Below are 20631 nucleotides of genomic sequence, written 5' to 3' on the forward strand. Positions count from 1 at the left end.
TGATGTAATTTCTTACTCAGTACATTTTCAATGAGACTATATTCAAATCAATAAAGTCAATTTTCCAATTATACTTATTACATAAAAAGTTTTTAATAAACTTATCTCAAAACTTATATTCAAATTAACAAGTTGAAATTAAAATAGTATTGTTTCAGAGTATATTTTTACATCCAAATGGTAAGTATCAATTAACTTTCTCTCAAAATTCACTAATGAAAGTAGGTAGGTGTAAGTCATATATGGTATTAATTCAAGTACTTTTTGCTTACAACATAAACTAAAATAATCAAATTAATTTTCCTAATCTATTTTTTTTTTCCAAATTAAAAAGTGAATATTGAAGATATTTTTTTTGTTAATAAATTAATAATTTAAGTAATATCAAACTGAAATCAAACAGTCTAGGCTAAAATCACTAAAGCAGGTGTGCCCAAAACCAAATACTATTAGGGGACGATTTTCTGATATCGTCGGTGCGATACTTGTTGCAACGTTTTATTATGGGAATCAGATTTGTCTATGGGGAAAGTCTATCGTAATATAAATACTGGTGAAATTTATAACTTATTTTACACAGGTATTTGTATTTCTAGATATTCTAGAAATAACCATACGATGACATGATATGAGGGAAACAGTAGATAAATACTTCAAAAGAAAAAATACCGTATACATATGAAAGTGTTTCGAGTATTTATGTTGTGTTAATAGGATTTCCATGTTGATTAAAAATGTATGAAATATCGCAATAATTAAAATAAAATGTATCCTCCCTCATTTTTTATATTTATACTTTTAATGCATTGAAATTTTAATTAATCCTGGTTAAATTACTTGAATAGTCTTCTCAATCATTTTTCTTTGATATCCTTGGATCAGTAAATGTGTTTTAAAGCGTTTTTTAATACAACAATTTGTTGAAAATGGGTTTTAATTTAATTTTCAGAGTTTTAATAATAATAGTTTTAATCTAGAGTCTACAAAATCGTGCACAAAATTTTATCCTATTCAAAAACGATGTCAAAAATTTAATGATAATTTTTATAGAAAATATTTGAAAAAATATTGGGTCATAAAATAGATTCCTAACAGAAATTTTCACTGAGAATATATTTTTAAATATAGAGTAATAAAATTGAAGAAACCGCAAATAGAAATGTTTTATTTCATAGGTTTAAAAAAACTTAAATTTTCTATTGAAATCTCAGTTGAATATTTATATTCAAACATAATTTTATGTACCACTGTTGCACTAACAATATATTTTCATTATAGTAGCAAAAAACCCTTTCGAAAATCAATTTATAAATACCAGAAGTTTATACTTTTAAATACGGAAGAAAATATATCCACGATTATAATATAAACAATCACACTCATGAATAGGTTAAAATTAAGTTTTATCATAAAACAAATTTTCTCATAAAAGGCCAACAATATAAAACCAAACTCACCAACTGTCCCAGGACGTCATTGTTAACACTTATGATTCCAACTTCCTCATTTCTCACAGTTGTATTTAAAATTCTTGTCTGAAACAGAAAAGATCCTAGATTTAGAATAGGGCAATAGATTTTAGAGAAAACGAAAGTTACCCCTATATTTCGGTAACGGTATACAATAACAAAAAAATTAAAATTAGGGAGAGATCCAAACAATGTTTTGCAAAAACTATGAACAACATGCAAGGACAAGTTGATTCTTAAATGGTTAACTGTAATTTGTAAGGGGAATAACGATCTTTGTTCCCACAGGATGGAATGGATGTCCTGGAAAACTATTTTTTCTCGAGTGAATTTTAAAACAGGTTGAAATACTGGACTTATTTCTTTCCGATATGGGACTTTGAGTGAATTTCAATAATTTTTGGGGTCAGAGAAAAAATCTATTGTCCATTGAATAACTTGTCCATTGATCCGGTAAAGCCTCCAAATTTGAAAATAGAGTACTATAAAACAAATAAACGATTGATTCAATTTTTTTTCCAAAATATTATTACTTTTGATAGTTAAAAATAAATTGAATCCAGAAGCAAACGTTTGATCACATATATAAGGAAATTAAATGTCAGTATTGAAAATGTCTTTTACAATCTGAATAATAATATCAATTAAGTGCTTTCTCTTAATGTTAAAGTTATAAAGCACAAACGCAAAACTGATTATCAGATTAATTATTTATAAAATCAAACTTTGATAATTAATTAAAGGAAATACACATGATCTGGAAGCCTAAAAAAAGTTTGGAAAGAAATAATAAAAAAAAGGTTCACACGCGATTGAAGTAAAACTTATTTGCTACTGTACAAGATGGAATTTAAGTAAAAATAAATACATCATATTCATATAATCATTTTGAGTAATGTTTATTAGTAATCGTAACACTCGTGATGCACACATTTATTAGTGTCGACCATTATACACATTTATATAATAATAAATTATAAATTACATATTTATAATAGCGTTAAAAATAATTATAATATTTGAAAACAATAATAGAATTAAAGTCATACTTCAATTACGACATGATCGGTTTGTCATTGTAATTAGCATTTACGACTTGAATCTTCATTAGAGAAATGAAGTAATTGCTGCATATAAATTCTATAATATTCGTTCACACCGTGGTTTATGTTACAACGCCTAAACAAATATTGTTTTCACAATTTCACTTATCTTGTAATAATTGTGTTTGAAGAACGTCATGTAATTAAAATTAACATACATTCATTGATGCTTGTATTTTTTTTACTTTTTCGCTGGCGATATAATTTCATTTTTTGAGCAGCTGTAATATAATATATATATCTGACTTGCCTAAAAAATATTTTTTATTTTAATAATTTCAAAGATTTATAGAAACTACGAATAATATAGAAATAAATTCTAATCACGTTTAGTACACGGCCCAAATGTTTAATTTGTTTTATTATTTTCAAAGAACAGGGTAAAATATTCTTCTGATTCAGGCATTTTTCAATAAATCAAGATTTGTACTACGATTTAACTTTAAAATGTTTATTTATCTATGCCAATTTCCTTGTTGATATTGGCACGCATACAACGTTGATGCCGGTACGCATACAACGACAGAAATCTATTCACATACACGACAGCTGATCACAATCGTCCCGTATAGCGAATGATGAACAGTTCGGGCGTAACGGACTTCCGTTGCATTTGTACGGATTTACACCCTAGTCGCGCCTAAAGAAGTTTTACTTCAATTAACTATAAAAATTTAACGAGAGCTGTTTTGGTTCCAGGGTAAAAAGGATAAGATATGCTTTTTATTCTGTACATGTGTGAACATGTCTTTTGTCACTAAGAGCAATTAGAGCAATATTTCATTAAATTATACATTAGAATAAAAAGATTATAATAAGAAAAATATATAAGTACAGAAAAATGTTGGTAAAATAATTATTGTGCAAGGTTTAAGAAATTTAATTTTTTGTTCAGTCAATTTGATCTAGTTTCATCTTAATAAAATGTCTAATTTATACGAATATTGTAATGAGAAAACTCCTAGAAAACAAAATTGTTGTCCAATATTTTTACATTTTGATTCATTTTACATTGTGATTCAGTTTTTTTACATTACATGGCAAAAGTTTCCAAAAAAAATTTCAATATGATAGAAATTATCAAACATTTAACTCAATTTTCCTTTCAATACGATATTTGCATTGGAATAACAAATTTTCACTGGTTGCATTCATGAAGCTGACAATTCCGCGTAATAAAAGGCAACAAAAAAACTTTAACCTTTATTCAACCCTTTTACATAAGACGGAATACAAGAAAAGGGGTGACTTCGTGTACTCAATAATCCCAGAAATATTATTTACGATCAGCCAGGAACAGGTACACGAACCTGTTTGAACTTTGTTCATAAATTAACGCGGTTTATTTTCCAACGGTCCCGGCACTCTATATTTCACTTGTGAGAGTACTGGAAGATTTTATGTCCTTCACCGAGAATGAATGAATACAGTTGAATTTATAAAATCAGGGTTACTAATCGATAAAAAAATATTTTTTCATGTTTTCGACCATGAAATAGTACATTGAGAATTTAGTGCCATACTTGATTATATTGGGTACAACTGAATTTTAAATACAAGGTATAATTTCGATATAGTTCGTTTTTTTGTATTTTTTTCTTTGGATATCTTTAATTTTTTTAAATATAATTTATGTTTTATTATGTATTCTGCATATTTAAATAGTTATTTTTTTAATATATAGAATATAATAAATAAAACAAAAAATACTTATAAATATTTTGACATAATCTTTTGCCTATATTCTGCTCTATCACAAATGCTGATTTTAATTTCTTAGAGCACAACGTACATCCATAAAACGATGAACATATTTTTTTTTAATAGTAAATTTGATTTAAAATACACGTAATAATAAATCATCCAGAGTTAACATGGTTTGCAAATCTATACATTACATTCAAAAATGTAGTTAATAAATATCACTTAACAAAATATTCAAAATTATAAATATTTTCTTAAATAAGTAATTTTCTTAGCCCTGTTCCTACAGATGAAAAGCTATGTTCGAACACTCAAAATAAAAAATAAATCATTCAATATGATTTCTTTCACTTTGTGTTAATTTATTTGCAAAATAAAAAGGTGGCCAGTATAAATGAAAAATATCACAAATATCTGCGACATATATTGTACATAAAAACCAATTTTTTTAATTATTTCTTATAAATTTTAAACAATTTTTCATCTAGAAATAATAAAAGCTAATAAAAAATAGATTTTATGTATACATTATTTAATATTATAGCACTGGGTTAATTAAGATTTCGGCAGAATGAGATGTAAAATTCATTGTATATTGTAAATTCAAATTGGCTTTTAAAAAAATAATAAGGTTGAAAAATTCATATTTATGAAGGTATTGTCATACATTAAAACATCATAGTACAAATTTATGATTGCACTTTAGCATACCAAGGAATGCTGAACTTATTTTTCATCACAGACCACAAATGGTAGATTCTAGCCATTATTACAATCTGCGAAGAAAACTTAAGATGAAAATTCAGCAAGAGATTTCATACCTTGGATGAAAAAACATGTTCGTTAAGAAGTCACAAAAGAAGGTGAGCACTGTCAAATTTTAACAATTGTTTCATGAATATTGAATAACTATAGTATATTATGTATAATTTACATCAGCCCTATTATTATTTCGGCAATGCCAATCCCTTTTCAGACCGGACCAATCTTTCGAACTAATTTAGTATTTTTATTGGTTTTGACAGAGCATAATGCAAATGAATCAATGAGCTTTAAAAATTCACATTTTTCAGTTCACGCGAATATTTCAGGTGAAAGAAAGAACTTCTGACCTTTGCCGAAAAATATGCACAAACTTTTGAGGTTTATGAGCTAAACTTTGCACGTCAATTTTATGTGTAACAGATGCATGAAATTAGTATAAGTAAGTTTTGGTTGTGTAAAATAACTTATTTTTTATTGTTTTTTCGGAAAGAAATTTTTTGAACTTTATGGGTCGTTTATTAATATACATAAATTTACAACTGCTATATATAGCGCTCGGTTTGCTATATTTATATTTCACTAATTGGAATATTGAGTGATACTTTACATTTTTTTCATTTTTTCTCGGTTTATACTCTAAAAATATGTTTCATTGCAAAATATTATGATCGGTTTGTCATTGTAATGAGCATTTAGAAATGAACCGTCATTAGAGAAATTAAGTAATTGCTGATTGATAAGTTCTATAATATTAGTTCACATAGTGGATTATGTTAAACAACGTCTAAAAAATTATTATTTTCGGAACTTCACTCATCATTGAAATAGTGTTTGAAGAACTTCATGTAATTAAAATTAACATACATTAATTACATACATTACATACATTACATTACATTACATACATTCATTGACTGCTTGTATTTTTTTTACTTTTGCGCTGGCGATATAATCTCATTCTTTCAACAGTTGTAATATCTGTCTTGTCTAAAAAATATTTTCCATTTTAATAACTTCAAAGATTTATAGAAACTACGAATAATATATAAATAATTTCTAATCAATAAATTTACCAATCAATATTTTCAAGGAACAAGGTAAAATATTCTTCTGATTCAGGCATTTTTTTATCAAATCAAGATTTTTACTATGATGTAACTTTAAAATGTTTATTTATCTACGCCGATTTCCATGTTGATATCGGAACGCATGCAACGTTGATGCCGGTACGCATACAACGATAGATCTCTATTCACATACACGACGACTAATCACAATCGACCCGTATTGAAATGATTTCATAGACAGCGAATGACGTACACTTCTGCCGTAACGGGCTTCCGTTGCATTTGTACGGATTTACACCCTAGTCGCGCCTAAAGAAGTTTTACTTTAACAATCCATAAATTTTTCACTTGTCATATATAAAATATTAATCTATCTTTTAACAAAATTGTGCAATGAAAAGCACGTCAATCAAAATCAGCAATCTGTAATGCTCTGCTATACATACATATATTTTATTAAAGACTTATATCCTTTCTTTAACGAGCAATCATAACCTTATAAATTATATAAAAATGATTCTATTTAATGATCGAACAAAAAGCGATTTTGTTTTTATAATATATAATATACAATTTATTGTCAGTTGTGCAATTTGCAGTTAATATACACTGTCGCTGATCAGAACTAATAGTAGTACAGCGGGTATGAATTTTGTAACATTTTTAGGGTTTAATTTTATATTTGAAAACTACAATATAATTCTAAAAATATTATAAAAAAATATTAAGAAATATGCTTATCAATTTAAATAAGAATATTTTATAATAATTCATAAATTATTCTTAATATAATCTATAATCTCTCTTAAATTAACTACAAAACTGACTGATTCAATGAAATTTTTTGAGTATTATTACATTGTTAGCATTTAATATATTTTCATTTAAAAACGTACTTATAAATTCATATAATTCAATACTTTTAATAGATATCACATTTCTATCCAATTATCTTTTACTCCAAATTTGTTCCTAGCGCACCTACTATAATCTTAAAACTTCAAGTAATAAACCCTCATAAGTGCAAAAATCCGATAAAATTATAGCCAGTGGTAAATGAATGTGCAATTAAAATCGCTGGCAGGTATCCGGTTTATGAAAGTTCATATGTATTTAATTTAAGGTCACAAATCAATAAATTAATCCAGTTTGTTTAATCAACGCTACTTGCAATTTCATAATTATCTTATCGAGCAGATCTATATTGCGATAGGTTTAGGTTGGAGAATAGAATTATATGTATTATTTGTTAGCTATATTATTATAAAGTGCCTTGGAAAATTAACTTCTCGTAGGGTATGTTGTGGAATTCGCAAAAAATATAGAAAATGTTTTTCTTGTGTTTTTTATGTTTTAAGACTTGTTAATTGACTTGCTTCAGAAAATGGTACGGCTGTGTAGTCCGTATTTATGATTAGCTACATATGCGATAGGACGGATTTAATTATTTAAATGTATAATGAATTTGTCTTGAAAGTAAGTACCTTCTCTACACATATTGTAGAAGTGATAAACCAATTTAATTAATTAAAAAAAAATAATATGTTGTCTCAAAAAGTAGTTGATACAATAGTTGTTTATTAGAAACACGTCCAGACAATATGGGATAATCATAATAGATACGCCATGACCAGCCCAAAGCCAGGTCCATGGTATGAGAGCACCAATCTAAGATTTTTTGTCTCGCCCCTGTTAACTATTCCCATTGAAGTTTTATCACCATAAATTAATAACCCTTAATCACTTTATATTTGTTTCTATGTATTTTTCCTTCCAAACTTCTGTTTTCATGCTTCCTGGTCCTGTGCTTTAGCTTTCAGTTCTCTGTTTTTCCTCATCTCGCGTAGGTCATCAACCATCTGCATTCTTCTTCTTCCCAATCCTTTCAGTCCTTCTATTTCGCCTTCGACGACGTCGTGCAGGAAGCACTCATTTTGCAGGATGGGTCCGTCCAGTTTCCTTTTCTTTTCATGATCATGCTCAGTAGAGTTTCTTCTTCGCCTAATCTTCTCATGACTTCTTTATTTGTTATCTTGTCAGTACACTTTTATTTTTTCATTATGGTATATTATGAAAGAAGTACCAAAAACAGCGAAATTTAACTTAATTTCCTTATTAGTTCTCCAATGATATATCATTTAAACTTATAAACATTTCTAACAGTTTGTTGTACCATAAGTACTTCTTATACCACATTGCTGTAGTCATTTTATTCCACATTGAAATCTTTGAATATTTTTGTAAAACTATTATGTTCTTGTTTTTTTAGCCCTTTCGGAGATATGGGGCACAAAGTGCCAAGAACGGAAATACAGAGAAAAAAGTAAAAAAAATATATTTGGTGGTCAAAAATGAACATTAGACCTATACATCTTAAATTATCAGATATTTGATGAAGTTTTTAAAAATGAATACATTTTTTTTGTTCTGTATCGATTTTTAAAGTTTACTTATAAGGTTCGAGCAAATTTCAAAATTTTTCGAAAAAAAATTTCAAAATTTTCAAAAATATACAAAGTTCATACTCCAAATATGAATTTTAAATTTACAATTCAGTTTCAAAATAAATATATTTCATTGATTATAATTTTGTATTTGAAAATGTTTAAAACAATTGTTATAAATCATTGATAAATTTTTATTCATTACTGATATTTTTTCCCCCAATATATAATTCTGGTACGGGAAGTTCCAGCATTTTGCCTTAAGGCATGATGCCATCACCACTAGTTTTATATAGTTTTTAATTTTTAAAGATAGTATAAGACATGTAATAATGAAAATATTATGTAAAATACAATTAAAATAAGATACAATTATTATAAAATTAGTTATTCTAGTATATAGAGTGTGTTTTTTGCATAGGGAAGAAAATGTCCGGTAGAAAATGTCAAATGACTAGGTATTCATTGAGGGAGGTTCTAGAATTTTGTAATATATAGAGTGTGTGTAAATGCATAAATGTAGTTTTACAAAAAACTTTTCCTAAAATTTTAAATTTTTGAATTTGAATTTAGCGATTATACTAACTCTAGTACAAGAAACGTATGAGGAAAATAAGTTTGTCCTTTTATTCTTGAAAATAACACAGTTTAACAAAATTATCTACATTACATTATAAAAACAAACAGAAATGATGAATGACATAAATTAAATAAAATTAACAATGTGTTAAATACTAAAAAGAATATAGTTTGCTCTTTTATTCTTGGAAATGCCATAGCTTTAACTAAATTATCTACATTACGATATAAAACTAAACAGGTATAATAAATGGTATGAATCAAATAAAATTAGCAAGGTGTTAAATATAAATAAAAATATAAAAAATATGTGTTAAAAAGAAAGTATATGAGTGAGATTATAAAGTTTCGTTAAAATAGTTTCATAAAGAGCATTTAATTTTGCAGCCAGAAATTTTACTCTCATGTATGATATATTAATTTAAAATTGTATATACATTTATTCTTTAATTTTCAACATGACATAACTGTTGTTCAGTAGTGAGGTCAATAAATATTATCTTTATTCTTGACAAATTTTATACATTTGCATTCTATATTTCCTAAATAAAATATGTTTCACCATAAGCAGACAATGCTGCCTTTATTCGCGTAGGTGCAATTATTGTTCGCATAGTTAAAGTGCTAATCTATTACAAAACCATGTACCTACTTTATGACTACTTGCTAGCTATTAATCCAGTTTCGAATTTTTGAGAATTTCTGCTCAGTATATATTACCTATAGGTACATGTGCTTGATCTGGAGCTATCTATATCACTTTCACTATTTAGACCACAAATAGTAACCGCCGTATGTTGACAGCTTAACAATTGACGATCACTAGATAAATTGCTTAAATCTGTGGTTCTAAACAGGCAGAAAAATTTTCAGAAAACAGAACATATTAATTACTATATTTTCTACTTCAACAACATTTTCACAAAATACCAATCAAACTGAGAAAAATAGAATTTTATGCAGGATTCCAAATCGAAGTATTTTCTTCTTAATTATCATCATTCATATTAAAAATTATTTGGTTTCAACTACAGTTTCAGTTTCATTCAAAAATCTTCTCCTGCATCCTTTAGGCAAGAACTTATAGTTAAAAAAATTAAAAAAATTAATACCTTGAAGATATTTTAACCTCCTTAACCTCCGTATCTTATCTTAAACTAGAATCTCTTAATTTCATGTTTAAAGTTTGATGATTTATTTTTCCAAACTTTAATTAGGCTAAAAGTTTGTATAATAAAATTAATTGTTAAACAAACAAAATGACAAATCTCAATACTCATTTTAGAGGTTCTGACCTCTTTTACATATATTTAATTGCAAAAAATAATCATAAATGTACTTTTCTAACAATTACCAATATATTATTTATGTGCAGGTTGCGCAGTTTCGACCTTCTAATCGATAGTTAATGCACAGGGAAGGTAATTAATTAGCAAGTGATTTATTAGCGTTTAAAATGTTCGATTATAAAACACATTTCGCAAAGATAAAATTGATTGACATTATCTTTAGTAGTCAAAAAAGTAGAGTAAAATACACTTGTTCGTAATATTTAAACACATAGTGGTCATAAATTAATTAATATTAAGTATATATATATATATATATATATTATGATAAAGTTGTTCTCGAACAACCACCCAATAATTAAACAATTTTAGTTAAGAAAAATGTCTTTAATGTAGTATCAAACGTTTCGGGTCCTGATTTGACTTATCTTTAGTGCATACTAATAATTAAATGAAAAACACAGAAAAAATACAAAAAATATATGATACACCAATTAATATAACAACTAGTTATATGGCAATAACTTTTCGATAAATATTAAATTAGGCTCTTCTCATCAAGACATGTTATTCGTTTGCATTTTGTATAAAACATTTGTTTGTTAACAAAATCATCTTTTTTTGTTTCCGAGTGTTAGATATTTATCTAGTTTTGTCGTCATAATTATCCCGATTTGTTATAATTTTAGCACGTGATTTGACTTTATATATAGACAAATTCATACATAAATATATTTTATTATTATTAATGCTTTACTCTAGAGCAAGTCTGTGGGCTGTGTAACCACACTTTTATCTCATTTGCTTTCCTTGATTATAGTCAATATTTCAACTTTTACTTTTCAAATTTTTACTTTTGAATTTTTACATCTTATACCTTTTCTTTCAATTAACTTTGTTTTCTATCTAGTGTAATCATCTACATTCTTCTTCGTCCTATTCTATATCTTTCTTCTATTTTAAATCATATGTAAAACTTTGACTATCTTTCTAAAATATATATCACAGCTAGTTTTATTTACATTTATTTTTTATACTCTCCGAAGTAAAAGTCTTTTACTCTCATATTCTCCACAAAAATGTATCATGTTTTACTTGGTCATCTAATAATAACTTTTTTATTTTTTCTACACCCTCTCTGGAAATTATCCAACTCTTCATTTACTTTTCTTAAAGGACATTTAAAAAAAACTGATAAGTTTTTGTTTAAATTAATGTACATACAAAATATAAGATAAATAGTTGCTGTAACTGATATTTTTCTGGCAAGTAAAAACTAGTAGTGCATGGCATCGTGCCTTAAGGCAAATTGCTGGTACTTCCGGTACCAAAAATATTTTTTTTTTAAACAGATTAATTGTTTTTTAAACTTAGAGAAAATTAGATTTTTGAAAAATTTAAAATTTTTGAAAAAAGACTTTTGTAAAAAAAAAGACATTTTGAAATATTTTGGAAATGTTGAACTTTTTTCGAAGCAATCATACTGACAAATGATGTTACGTTAGAAATGTAAACAAAATTTTATACTTATTATTAAAATCTAAAAAAAAAATCTGATAATTTGATGTATCTATGTGTAATGATCACCGCCAAATGTCTTTTTTGTTTTTTTTTCCTCTGTATCTTTGAAACCTATAGACCTGCCTTTCCAAAAATGAATCAGCTCTTCATTTTATCAATATAAATAAAATGTTTTTTGAATTATTAAAATCGGACGCTCCATCCTCTCAAAACTGAGTTACCGTTTTTGGCGCTTTTTGCCCCGTATCTTCGACACGGCTAGACCTGCCTTTGCTAAAAACTAACCAGCACATCTTCCCATCAATAGGAATCGAATGTTTTTTGAATCATTGATTTGATTCGTGCGATCGAAATTGTGGACAAAAAATGGTATCCAAACATACATACACACACATACATTTTTTTCTAAGGTATGCCAAAATGTTCAAATATCATTGAAGCGTAAAGATATGCAAATATTTTCATTTTCAATTTTTTTGCGATCATTATAACTTACACTACGGGAAGTTAATAATTTCAAAACTGTTGTTCATTAATTCATAATTATTCAAGTTCTAGAAAAAGTGCAGTGTTACAACTTACCTTATATTTGGGGTTAGTTGCAACCTGTACCAGAGCACCTGGCAAAATTGACGGACCTGCACAGTTCTGTTTAATACGCCAGCCTGTGACACAGTAGCTATGACAATATTTTATTTGAAGGTTTACATGTTAATGTAGACAAAAAAATCTTTCAATATCGTGCCCAATCGAAAATATTAAGGCAGATTACTGAAGTTCCGTGGTTCGTTAGCAATAAGACCTTACAAGACGATCTTCATATTGAATTTATAAACAGAATTATACAAATCAACAGTATCAGACATTTTCATAAACTAGAACATCATACAAAATTTATAGTCACTCAGCTTCTTGAGCCACCAACTGAAGAAGAAGCTGCCCAAAGATAATATGGAGGACCCTTAGAACTACCACAACTTTATATGAACATAAGAGTTGAATCACTTATTGAAGTGATTCTCTAACTATCAATATAATATTTATCAGATGATAAATCAGATAATTTATATGTGCGTTTGAAAGTCTGTGTGTGTGTATGTGTGCGAGTGAATGACATAACCAAATAGCTCTTAGAATTGCCCTGTATTCTGATTGCTATTGAAAATGAAATAAAAAAAATAAAAAATAAATTGTTTAAGATCCTATTGAAAAACGCCTGTTACTAGTTACCCTTGTTACAAATGACCTCCAGCTCCCCTATGGAATCCTGTTTAAAATTTTACTTTTCATCAGTTTTGTCTGCAAGTTGAATGCCCAATATGAGCCTGATTGAATTTTGTTTTCGTTTCAATTATGTGCTGAGTTGAAATTATCTCATTATTATCTATTGGAATTTTTTATTGTGCACTACACCAAGAATTTAATACCATTATTTTTATGAATTCAAAGCATTACTGATAAATTATTATCCATATATTTTGACATTCCTCTTCCAGGTTCTTGTAAACGTATATATAAGTCAATAAATGATAGAAATTGTCTGTTAACACGTTTTAAACCATTGTTATAACTTAATCTCGGAGTTATATCGGGCGAATGCTGATATACGGCCGCCCGTGTCGCGAATAAGTTCCTCGCGCTCCGTGCTATATCAATTTAAGTACTTCCGTGTAGAGATGATAGTTCTTTTATTTACTTTATTATTTCTACATAAATTCATGAACAGATAGAGAGTGTTTACCTTCATTTAACGTGGGATTGATATAGAATTATCAACAGGTATAGAAAACTGATTTTATTGTCTCCGGGAATTGTTTTAGTGGAGACTTTGGTCGAAAGCTATTTATGGTAAATAGAATATTTTATAAATTTTATATCTGGTCAAATGTAATGTCTACTTGTAAGTTATGAATTATATATCCATAAGCTCATTTACTAACATAACACATATTTTTGAGTTTGCTGACAAGTGTAAAAATGATATTGTTCAGCTCAGTGCAAAGCTCGTAGAGATACTTATTATTAACTTCCCGTAGGGTAAGTTATAGTAATCATCAAAAATCAAAATTGAAAATATTTGCATATCTTCACGTTTCTAGACATTTTTGTTATGTGTGTGTATGTATGTATGGATACAATTTTTCACTACGTTCGCGTTCACAAATTGGTCCACGTTTTCGGGCGTATGGATCAACCGGTTTGAATGGTTCAAAAAACATTCGACTCTAATTCATAGGGAGATGAGCATCCGATTCTAATGATCCAAAAACATTCAATTTGTAAAGATGGGGAAAAGTGGTAATTAGTTTTTGGCAAAGGCAGGTCCATCCGTTTCGGAGATACGAAGCAAAATGTGCAAAAAATTGCAGTTTTTGAGAGAAATAAGCATCCGCTTTAAATGATTTAGAAAAATTTCTGCTTGTGTTGACGAAATAATTGTTTTTTTTAAAAGAAAAAAAAAACTATTTCAATTGTTTTTTTATTTTCAAGAATTTTTTTTTTGGTACGGGAACTTTCAACAATTTGCCTCAAGGCACTCAATATATTTTCCCTATTTAGGTTAAAAAATAACGCGAATAAGTTATAATCTATTCATTGTTAATATTGTTGCTAGTCTAGTTTTTATAATTGCAATATGTACCAAAATAAATATTTCAATTTTTTCTCAGAATAAAAATTGTCTTCTATAATCGATATAAGTTACAAATAGAAATTGTTCAATATTAATGCTGTTGCAAAAATTTGCAGGTATATTGCATACATTTGCTAAATGAAATTACATATAACACATATTTATTCAGCAAACTTAAAAAATAAAATTCATTTTTTTTGAAGAATGCCTAGACTTCACATTTAAAAACACTTCGAAGATCTTTGATCTAGAAGTCAGAAATAAAAGCTTGATTAGAAAAAAAGAGTGCGCGTAAGATTCACACGCGATTGAAGTAAAACTTTTTTGCTACTGTACAAGATGGCATTTAAGTAAAAATAAATACATCATATAACAATTTTGAATAATGTCTATTAGTAATATTGTGACACTCGTAATGCACTTATTTACTAGTGTCAACCATTACACACATTTATATAATGATAAATTATAAATTATATATTTATAATAGCATTAAAAATATGTATAATATTTAAAAACAATAATGTTATGAAAGTCATATTTCAAATATGACATGATCGGTTTGTCATTGTAATTAGCATTTAGAAATGAATCTTCATTAGAGAAATGAAGTAATTGCTGATTAATAAATTCTATAATATTCGTTCACACAGTGGATTATGTTAAACAACTATTGTTTTCGCAACTTCACTTATCATGTAATTGTGTTTGAAAAACTTCATATAATTAAAATTAACATACATTCATTGACTGATGGTATTTTTTTACTTTTTCGCTGATGATATAATCTCATTCTTTAAACAGCTATAATATCTGCCTTGCCTAAAAAACATTTTCCATTTTAATAACTTCAAAAATTTATAGAATCTACAAATAATATAGAAATAATTTCTGATCAATAAAATTTGTTTATTATAAATTAAAGTTTGTATTATTATTTTCAAAGAAGAGGGTAAAATATTCTTCTCATTCAGGCATTTTTCAAGATTTGTACTACGATGTGACTTTAAAAATGTTTAGTTATCTATGCCGATTTTCTTGTAGATATCGGTAAGCATACAACGTTGACGCCGGTACGCATACAACGACAGATCTCTATTCACATACGCAACGTCTAATCACAATCCACCCGTATACAAATGATCGAGAGCGAATGACGAATCATTGGCACTCGACTTTTATCTTATCTTATCTGCCATAACGCACTTCCGTTGCATTTGTACGGATTTACGCCCTAGTCGGGCATAAAAAAGTTTTACTTCAAAAATGTGTATTGAACATATCTCTGTTTAATATTTTTGAGTAGAACTCCATTCGTTTACAAAATATGTAGACTTATATATGAAAATCATTCTATAACTCTTGATTTAAAAATACACTGTACAAAGTATTGTGGTTCCAGGTTCCAAAATAATCCAGTCCAGCATCCGCTTGACCTGTATGCCAATGAGAAAAATTGTAATGACTAAAGAAATGTGTTATTAAACTTGATGCTTGAGGATTTCGAAATGTCCGAATTATAGCGTCAAGACATAAAAGTCAATTCGCCACGAAAGCGATTCGTAAATGATCATCGGACATAGGAATTTGACCAAAATCGACCACCCAATTTTAAATTTTGTACCGAAAACTCAATTTGAGGTTATTACCCTTAAACAACTTAATTATAAAAGAACAACAAAGAAAATCAAGTGCCATTCAAAAAAAATCAAGTTAAACAACTTTTCTTGAATAGTAGTAGGTACGATGAATTGCGAACAGCAAATGAAAAAAATAGAAAAACCCAATTTTGATTTTTGAAGGCAAATGATAATGATCATTTATTCTAATAAATGATACTTAGGTTATTTCAAGGATTATTATGCAATTAATTATAAAAGCTGTAGTTTATACTATTACTTATTTCAGTCAATTACTAAATTCGAAATAGAATATTTGCGTGAGATTATAGATGACTTTCTAGAGAAATTTATTTTCTTTCTTGATAACGTAATTAAAATAATCTCTTGCAATCAGGCATAACGTATGACATCGTAAAATCCAAAGACGATCATCAAAGAAGTCATTCTGAGAAGCTATAAACTATTGATATATTACTTTTACTTACGTAATGCGAAGACACTTAATAATATATTCGATTTTATTAATGTACGCAATATTTTAATTGATAGTGAGTCCTGATATTTATGCGACATTGATAGATGTAGCCAGGGATTACAATTAAGAAATTAATTTTTCTAAAGATTACATTTTTGTGTTAAAAGATTTTTAGCAAAATGTACAATAATGAAACGTAATCTCAAGTATATAATTTAGATATATAAAATTTAAAAACAATCCAAAATTTTATGATAGTACAATTTTACATTACATGTCAGAAATGACGGACCTGCACAGTTCTGTACATCGGCCTGCGGGACAGTAGCTATGCCATTATATGCAGGACTAATTACATTTCTAATAGAGACAAAACAGTATTATAATATCGTTCAAGATCCTATGAAAAACACCTGTTATTTTTGAAGTTATTTCTAGCATTAACAACAGTATTTATTTAAAAATTAACAGCAAAGTTAACAAATATAAAATTAAAAACATTTAGAATCTCAAAACTAAACATTTTTATATGTACATTTTTATATTTATACTAGATGACCTGACAGACGTTGTCCTGTACTCATATCTACAATTTTTTAATATAATATACTAATATTTACCTTTTACCTAAAAATAATAAATCCAGCCCTGATTAATACTTAATTTAATATTTTAAGTGAATTAATTTGTCATATCCTGTTCATATGTGCATCATTCAATATGCCATACATATACTATATTTTATATTATTTTAATTTATGGCATATCTCAGCTGCTTTTTGGCAAAAATAATGTAAAGATTTAATTTTTCTTATTCATAATGAAAAATTTATTATATGGTACATATTCTAACATCGTCTAGGTTCATAAGTAAATTGAAATTTTTGGCAAATGACATTTTTCATTTGTTTTCAATGCAAACAATGACATGTCGTTTTTTGCACTTTTTTCCATTTATTTCTACAATATTGCACATACATCCCAGTACTATGTAATCACATACATCATAAAAAATTTCCTTAACAAACTTCAGAAAGATTTATCAAAATCCGAGTAATAGTTTAGGAGGAGTATACAGTGAGTCCTTGTAATTTAACATGAACTTTATATAAGAGCAATAAAGCTCAATTTGATTCTACGTTTTAGTTCGAAAACGTTTGTAAGTGAAAAAGAAAAGGGCTGTTTTTAGGGTTTTCCCGGCAATTATTTGATTTTTTCTTGCCGTAAGAACCATCCTTGGACTTCAACGAACATTTTAAAAAAAGAATTGGCCAAATTGGTCCAACCATTGTTGAGTTATGCGCTTACCAACACATTTTGCGATTCATTTTTATATATAAGAAGATAATTTAGCAAATAATTTAATTTTCAAATCAAAGTTTGCATAAAAAATCATTGATATAAGACAAATTCTATGTTTATCCTAAAATTATAAAAGCAGATAGTAATAGCATAACTAGACTGCTTTCAATATCATATCAAATTAATTATCAATTATTTCAATATACAATTTTTTGTTGAGTTATTTGAAAAATAATGTTGCAGGTTAATTTAGGGTATTATTTCAGAACAGCATTTATTAGAAAATCAATGTACATCCATATAGCACCAGGTGCAAGATTCACCAAGTTAGGTGCGCGCATCAGGAATCAGAAGTTCAAACGCTTTGTGGATAGCAAATTTGGATGTACAATCGACAAATTAATCAATAAAAATTAATTTCAGGAATATTATATACAAAATTTCATGAAATGTCCTATAATAAATTTTAAATATTCTAATTTAAATTATTATTAATTCCTAATAAATTATACTGCAAAATGTTATGAAAGCAAGAGTATCATTATGTTTTAACTATTTTTTCTTCATTATTTTTAGTTCATTTTTCTCGAGCTGTGATTGCGTTATTTGTACGTGGCTTCGTTTTAATTTCCTTCTGTTAAAAATAAGACGAATCCACTTTCAATCCCGTTTGACTATTTTGTCTAAGAAAATTTACTTTAAGTTCTTTTTAAGTCCTTTTGAGTTCTCTAACGTTGTTGTGCGCTTTTATCAATAAAGATCATTTTTTGTTATCTACATGGATATGCATAAATATACATACATATATATATATATATATATATATAATAAAAAATTTATATAAATAAGATATAGAAACTTCTACCCCTAATTCATTGATCGACTATATAAAGTGACCGTTATTTCGCGAACCCCATATAATATTAAGGGATGAAAACAAGCGCGTACCTCGGTGCTTATGAATGGCGTACATCCAAAATACAAAAGCTGAATCTAACCAAAGCGACCAATAAAAAGAATTAATAACTAACAGAATCCAGTTTTGATTCACATGACTTTTTGTCACAGAACAGCCGGTGTATATGATGGTAATTATGCCCCGTGCCCGATTTCAGAATTATATTGCGTGTAAAAAATATTTACACACATGAAAATGATAATTTCTAACATAGTTAAAATATGTATGGTAAATTTTGTATCTTCTTTTATTTTCTTTTCTTGAAATTGAAATCCTTCTCAAAAAAGAAGACGCTAAGTGATTTTTAAGATACATGATAAGATAAATATCTAGTATAAATTCTGAAAGGTTACCCAGTAGTAAGTTTTTGATCAACTCAACTTTGATTCATTACATTAAATTAAGCAGCCATATGAGGTAAATTTATTAAAAATTGAATCACATTTTAAGATTCAAGGTCTAAATTTTAGACTCTAAAATAACGATATCAATATAATAATTAGATAGATTTTTGATATTTCCAAAAAAATTACTATTATGATGTAAAAATTGAATTTTAATCAAAGACAATGTAAACAATTAAATTCATAATAATCAAGCCAAATTTACAATAATAAAAATTTGAACATTTTTCATAAATAAAAATAAGCTTTTAGACTTTAAATAGTTTTGTACTTTTTCAATATGTATCTCAAAATTTTTAACTACCGCATTTACTGAGCCTATTATTGTTTATAAAATATGATAATGCATCAATTTTTAAATACCAATAAATTGAAATCAATAGATTATTATTAATAGTGTTAATTATAATTAATAGATCCATAGATAAATTCAGTACAGGTGCAAACATATATGCATACATGATATGATAAAATATATTAAATTGATCTAGACGAGTAAATAATCGTAACTTGTTTTAAACAATGGCTTCGGGTAATTATTTTCAGGATTACAAAACTTATTAATCTAGTGTTCTATCTAATCTAGTGTTTGTTATTTAATTAAGTATTTTTTAATTAAAGACATCAACGAAAATATTGATAGAATAATAATAGAGCTTAATAGAAAATAAAAATTAATTTACAATTCTTCACAACCTTCTTGATATGCTACTTAATGATTCTTTTTATGGTAAAATTTAAAAACAAGCTTTCAATATTGAAGCTTTAAAATTTTATATGAGGTTAACATATATTTTCTGTATTGTATGAGAATATTACTATTTGTAATTAAATCAATGTATTGACCACGCGATTGCAGATATTTGAATTTTTCTCATCATGTTTGTGTTTAATAAAATTTCGTAATTTTATATCTTAAACGTTTAATTTAAAATTAAATTTATTTATTCAGTTTGATTTTGTTGTTTCAATCATTATTTTTTTCATATATATTTTATTTTAATTCCAAATTTTCACTATTTTATATCAATTGAGTCGAGTACTCATTTATTTGCTTTTACATTTAATCACTTCTTAATGAACGTTGATTAATTTACTTATCATAAAATTGCAGGTGTTTAAACTTCCTTCATGTATTTGTTACATAACAATTTTTTAATATAATTACATTAAATAAATAGTCAGAAATAATGTCTATTACTTTAAGTTTTATACTCATATTAATTCTTATGCAGAATCTTTTCCAGTGGGACATCCCTGCTTACAAATTATCTACTGTTAAATATATTTTTATTTT

The 20631-nt window shown here is 27.0% G+C and overlaps 1 protein-coding gene across 1 annotated transcript in view; it reads right to left on the bottom strand.

Annotated features, from left to right (window-relative positions):
• The window catches only part of LOC113373899, a 407940-nt gene extending 406437 nt beyond the window's left edge, over positions 1-1503 (bottom strand). The window contains exon 1 of the mRNA XM_026614164.1: positions 1458-1503. The gene's annotated coding sequence lies outside the window, so the exon portion shown is untranslated. The remainder of the gene's footprint in view (positions 1-1457) is intronic.
• Positions 1504-20631: the final 19128 nt, after the last annotated feature.

Source organism: Ctenocephalides felis, unplaced genomic scaffold (genome assembly GCF_003426905.1).
Source record: "Ctenocephalides felis isolate EL2017-DRISC unplaced genomic scaffold, ASM342690v1 CF-g0.4_SCAFFOLD_01604, whole genome shotgun sequence".
NCBI lineage: Eukaryota > Metazoa > Arthropoda > Insecta > Siphonaptera > Pulicidae > Ctenocephalides > Ctenocephalides felis.